This window comes from Pseudorca crassidens, chromosome 11, assembly GCF_039906515.1.
Source record: "Pseudorca crassidens isolate mPseCra1 chromosome 11, mPseCra1.hap1, whole genome shotgun sequence".
Lineage (NCBI taxonomy): Eukaryota > Metazoa > Chordata > Mammalia > Artiodactyla > Delphinidae > Pseudorca > Pseudorca crassidens.
In genome coordinates, this window is record NC_090306.1 from 37078468 (window position 1) to 37084519 (window position 6052).

The 6052-nt window shown below is 48.2% G+C and overlaps 1 protein-coding gene across 7 annotated transcripts in view; it reads right to left on the reverse strand.

Moving 5' to 3' along the window:
• Positions 1–3727, reverse strand: part of PRICKLE1 (prickle planar cell polarity protein 1) — a 107969-nt gene extending 104242 nt beyond the window's left edge. For 6 of the 7 annotated variants that reach the window (XM_067696232.1, XM_067696230.1, XM_067696229.1 and 3 more), the window contains exon 1: positions 3497–3727. The gene's annotated coding sequence lies outside the window, so the exon portion shown is untranslated. Of the gene's footprint in view, positions 1–2547; positions 2935–3496 lie in introns of those variants that run through there. The other variant, XM_067696224.1, reaches the window with a different exon arrangement.
• Between the last annotated feature and the right edge of the window lie 2325 nt (positions 3728–6052).

Below are 6052 nucleotides of genomic sequence, written 5' to 3' on the forward strand. Positions count from 1 at the left end.
TTTTCCACTGTTCCAGAATGTTCCTCCACCAACACACACTTAGTTAACCTCCGCGACTTCAGTTGTGCACGGCCACAGACAGGAAGGTTGGCTATTGGTTGCTGGCGGCGCTGAGGTGCTAGGCTTGTGTGCATCCAGAGACGGAAGAGTCCAGAAGGGGGGCCGGCTGGGTCCTGGCACTTGGCTCTGGCTCCACGTACCGCCTGAGGTTTCGAGGAACTGCATCAAGGCAGGACTTGGCACCAGGACTACTGTACTTCCCTCTCCCAGCTCGTCTGCTAACACGACCTTCTGAAGACATTAGTGTGTAATACGGTACTGCTTTATTCTGTGACCAGAAGACAAAGCAGGAGTGCTCCCTCAAAACACCAAACAACCAACCAACCAACTAAGAAATATAACTCATTTACTTTCCTAATTCCTCTTTATTGTGAAATAATTGGACCTGCATTTAAGTAATCTGAATATTCTCACATGAATAAGAGTTAAACAATTAACATTATTTTATGTAACCTGGAGGGAAAAAAAGAGAGAGAGCTATTTTTTTTCCCAAGGGGAAGGAGTATACCCTGGTCTACTGGCATCTTTAACATTTCTATGCACAGATGAGAATCACTTTGATTTTCAAAATTACTTTCCTTCTTTAAAAGGAAAATTTTACTCTTTAGAAACTACTTTAATGGGAAAATTAACAGTAGTTAACTAGAATAATCTTTTCTGAAAATTGTTTCCTGTAATATGGACAACCCAAACTATATCACTAAAATAGTTAATTACTGGAGAATCATTTTAAAAATTCTTGTTCTATCTCACGAGTATTATGAAAAGTCACTCATAATACTCAAGTATTTGTATTTGGTTTTCAAGTAATTATAAACGGTTTTAGAGAAATTATCTTACAGTGTCACTTTTTAAAACTTAGATTTCAGCTTACTTTTTAAAATTCTGACTTAAGAAATTTTAACTTGTCACCTTTTTTCTTTTGTGTCTTTTCACAGTTATCATAGCAGAGGACATTAGGAATAACCAGACTTTTACCCATATCTGACTCTAAACTTAATAGTTTAGCTATTAACCCTATAAGGGTCTTTTTTTTCCTCCAGCTGATATTAGCTTTTATTTGGGTGACCCAAGCTGACTCATTACAACCTCCTTTATTATAGAGAAAAGTGGCGGTTCCATGGACCTTGATTTTAAAAACATGATAAACTTTTAATTAAAGGTTCAGTGGTATTGCTGGCAGAACTGATTGAATCTGTCACTTGAGTAAAATACATCACTTTTCTTTGAAAAACCTGTGAACCAACAGGCTCCCTCAGTGATAAATCACCAATTAGTACCAAATTAAGGATTGAAAATTAATTTACAAAATCTATTCTCTCACGTCAATATAGCTACCCCTATGTCCCATCCAGTCCTTTAGCCCTCTCTCCCTCCCTCCCACACTGATTCACAAGAAGAAGTCACTATTGTTAGCCATGGTTTATTAAAAGAGAGATTTTCAAGTTCATCAGCAAGTGTGCTAACTTTCAACTGTGGGTAACGTCCATTCATTTCTAGCACCTTTTAGTATTAATATGTAGAACACATGCATTGTTAACCTTTAAATCCTTTGTATAAACATTTCTGGAAGAGCTTGTAAAATATCTCCTTCTGTGTTTCCTGACTCGCCAGTTGATGGCATTTAGGAACCTCCTGGTACCAGCAGGTGCTGTATTTTGTTTTCTTCAGGCTCCAGCTGGGCTACAATGACAGATTCCTGTCCCAGGCCCGGCCCAGCCACCTAGGCTAGGACCACATGGAGGCAAACTGAACCGGGCCCCACCAGACAGCAAGATAAATGGCTGCTGTTTAAGTTTAAAATCCCCTAGTGGGAGTAAATATTGTTCCAAAGAAAAAGGCTTGACAAATATTGCGTCATCCTTCCAGAGCTGTCTTGATTAAAGCAGAATCTTTGGATTAAGTTGGTGCTCAATTCAAAATGTATCTATCTTGCTGTCATGGGATTTTTTTTTTTCCTTCCTAGAGTCTGAAAACAGACATATTGTTGGGGATGGTGAAACAAGGCTGCCACCTCCCAAGGGGCTAGAGTCCACTCTGATAATAGAAGGCGGCTGAACATTGACACTTCACTGAGGATAATGGAGACAGCAAAGGCTTAGTGGGAAAAGGCCAGTTGTCACCTAAGTGACAGGCAACAGCTGAGCTCACACATCTGGAGCCAGACCAGGGCAAACACTCAGCAACCCTCACCCATCTACACCTTGGGTTTGTCTGAAGTAACAGACGGAAGTTCCTTTTACTCCAAAGGCACATTATAAATTAACTGATGGTGAACCGCATCAATTATATAACATCAGCTGCAGACAGTGCCTTCTGAAGTCTGGTTAAAATCGGGGGGTAGACAAAACTGTACCGGCATGCACAAATACAATTTCATTACATGTAATCTGTCCTTCATAAAACCCGTCCCCAAAGCCACGTATATATGCATGCTTTTTGTAGCACAAATGCATCTTAACTCCTCGGGAGAGGCAAGATCCTTACATGTTCTTTTCCTTTAGGCAGTTCCCATGCTGTGTTCTTCACCCTGCTCAGGGCCGCAGCTCTGCCTACCATACTCTTCAAAATCAGCAACCAAACGTGTTTGGCTTAAGACTCTGAATCCTCCTCAGGGAAGGTGGAACTCAGGGCAGTGCCAGCCATCCTCCCCCCACCCCCACCTCCTTCTTCAGCCTCCTGAAGACAATCTGTGGACAATTTTCCCGAAGTCCCCCAAATAACATGGCACTGCCAACAGTCACTGGCGATGCCGTCTGTTTTTCTCAGAGGGCAATGAAAATTTAACAGCTTTCTGCTGCATCCTGAGTCCCGGTCCTGCTAATTATTAACATGCCCAGTTTCTCCAACTTTTTCTGCCTAAAGGGAAGAAGACGCTCCCACTCTTTCCCATATACGTGCAAAATCCAGAAAACACCACTGCTGGGGCGGGAGCGGGGGCGGGGGCGGGAGCGGGGGCGGGGGCGGGAGGGGGGAGCTGATGCACCTCAGCCAAAAAGCAATCGGCCCTTTCCCCAGAGCGTTAGGGGAGAATAGGCACCCTGCCTCCGGACGCCAGTAGGTGACAGGCGATCCTAAGAGGTGGACACAGACCAATGCACCCCGGCCTCCCCGCGCCCCGCATCGCCCCAACTCTGGGGCTACTGAACGGGTTTCCACGCAGGAGAGAATCAAGGGAAGAGTTGGTTGTGATGCCGCAAGCGGGAGCCGTGCGGGCAGCCTCTCTGAAGCCCTCTTGGTGCTGCAGCCCCAGTATCTGCTTTCACTGTCTACCAAGCTCAACAAACCGATTATGCCCATCTCCCCCATTTTCTGCGACACCGACCCAGTCTGGGTGTCACAGACCCCCCGCAGTGACGCGGACCGTGCCGGGCCCTTCCCCGCGGCGCTCGCCCCTCACCGCCGCACCCGCAGCCCCTCTGCGGAGCCCACTCACCCCGGCGAGGGAGCGGGACTCGGCTGGACTGTCGTCGGTGCCGCGGCGGGTCTGCGGAGCTGAGGTCCGCGGCGTCAGCGGCGGGCGAGGGTGGGCAGCACGCGAACCATCCGAAGCCCGGGACGTGGCCGTGCCGGCCGCGGTGCCCCTCGCGGAGGTCAGCGCAGGCTGTGCGAGGCGGGCACGCTCCGGGGCGCGCTGTCGGGCGCGGCGGCCGCGGGAGGCGGCGCTCTCTGGGCTGCAGGCGGAGTGCGCCCTGCTCCGCAGCCCGCGCCGCGCTGCAGCGCACCCCGCCCTCGGCAGCCTGCCCGGCGCTAGCGAAAACGCGGAGCGCGGACGCCGCCGCGGGATCAGGGCTGTTCGCGCGCCCACGCGCCCCTGGCTCCGCCTGGAAAGGCCGGGTAGGCGCCCGGCTCCGGCGGCGGGGCGGGCAGGACCGGCTCTGCGCAGCGGGAGGGCTGAGCTGGGCGCGGGGGGACGGGCTGGATGAAGTTCGCCTGGGCGCAACCCAGGTTCTCAAGTGCAGTTGGGTCGTCTCCTCTGCCCCGCCCCCGATCTTACGCCTTTTTTTTTTTAACCAACCATTCTGATGCATTGAAAGACAGGAAGGGTGAAGTGGGGGAAAAGACGGACTCAATTTCCTCTGATCAAACGGTTTGGGGGTTGCCTATTTGGGTTTCTTCTCCTTCGGCGTGGAGGGGGGGTAGTTAATTAAACTCTTACTTAGATTCCTTCCGGCGCGCCTCGCCTCACTGGGGACCCGCTTGGACTCGATCCTATCTCGTGTAATCCCACAGGCTGGGCTGTCTCCGCCTCGGAGCACGAAGCCAAAGATTCAGCCTCTAGTCTGTTCCCTTCCCTCCCCGACGATCCTGGTCATCTCAAAAAAAAAAAAAAAAAAAAAAAACTCTAAGTTTGGGAAGTGCACGTGAGAACCTCAGCCCATCGCAATGTCCCCAACCTGACCCAAGTTAGCGTGGCGAACTTAAAGCCGTGTTCAAAGTGTTAATTTGATCACGATGATCATTTTTCATTGGCCAAGCTACTCTCCATGTTTTCATTCTGCCCAGTTCCCAGGGCTGGGCTCTCAGGCGCTTTTGCTCAGGAGGAACTTGGACTTAGCCTGTTTGAAAGTTCTGCCCTGACGTCTGGGTTACCTTAGAACCTTAAAACCCTTCACTCGTTCCAGTTCCAGATCAGTGGAGTCTCACACCGTGGGAGTACTGTTTCCCCCGTTGCAGAGGGTGAATCCGACAGCAGCTGCTGAGCCCAACTTGACAGGTGTCTCTGCAAAGCTGGAGCTCCGTTGACCTCTCAATCCCTTCTACAGCCCTCTAAGACACTGTAACATCTTCCAGAAAGATGAGGATGTGTGTATGTGTGTGTGGGGGTGGGGGTGGGGGGAGTGTTGATCAATGTATTTCTTTTATTCCTTTAAGAAAAATCAGAACAGCCAATTTCTGGACTTTTCAGAGCACCAAATCTCCTTGATTTTCATTGGGAGTAAAACAAGGGAATACAAAACAAATTCGGAGCCTATGAAAAAGAGGATGTAGAGCAATAACATCTAAAGGCAGAAGGAAGGAGAAAAGGTACAAATCTAGGAAAATGTTTGACCACAGCCCTGTGCTCTGTGATTCCAAGTCAGATTCAGATCTCCCTACACTGTCGAAACCCCTCTAGATTCACGACTGAGTTTCTAAACCTCTGAGCATAGATCCCTCAGGAAACAAGGCTGTTGCTTTTGAAATAACTCCACTTGTTCCTGGTGTTTGTAACTAATGGGAATCTAGGGAAAAACAATCTGGACTGTCTTGCTCCTCTGCATTTTATTGGAGTTGGCCTTTTAAGTTGTGTCTGTTTATCTTGCCAGGGTTACAAATGCTTCTATTAAGCTGTAAACTTTTATCTTCTACCTGAACTCCAGAAATGCCAGGAAGACTGACAAAATGATTTATTCCACCCATGAAGATCATGAAAATTAGTACTTATAAGGGCAAAGAGTCCGCTCTCCTATTAGCATCTGTGGGTGCCTATCTGTCTATTGTCTCAATGGAGACCTTCAAATGAAAGCAGTTTCCCAACACACTGAATGACGCAGTGGAATAGAATCAATGGAGGATGGAGTGGACGACAGCATCATTGAACTCCTGCAGCTGTGTCTTTATGAGAAAGTCCTCTCTGATGGACCAGTAGACACTTGTAGCAGGCAGAGCTGAGTATGGAGAAGCTCAAGAGGAGGATATTTGTGGAAACTGCACTTGGCTCTCCCTATTAACTGGAGACAATGCTACTTTCTTATGATTAGAAATGAATCTGATATCAGAGGACTTACAGCTCTATGGTGACTTCACAAAGGTTTTGTTTGTTGAGCACCTATTGTTTGGTATCAAACATGTTGGGCACAGGAGGACATTCATAATTGTCCCTTAAGAGGACTGTTGCCTCTTTGGACAGTGCGCTGGGCAGCATCTTTTGGACCCATTGCAGAGACGAACCCTTGGTCTTCAACCAGGACTCACAAAATTACTTTGGATGTTACATGTGATAATTTGT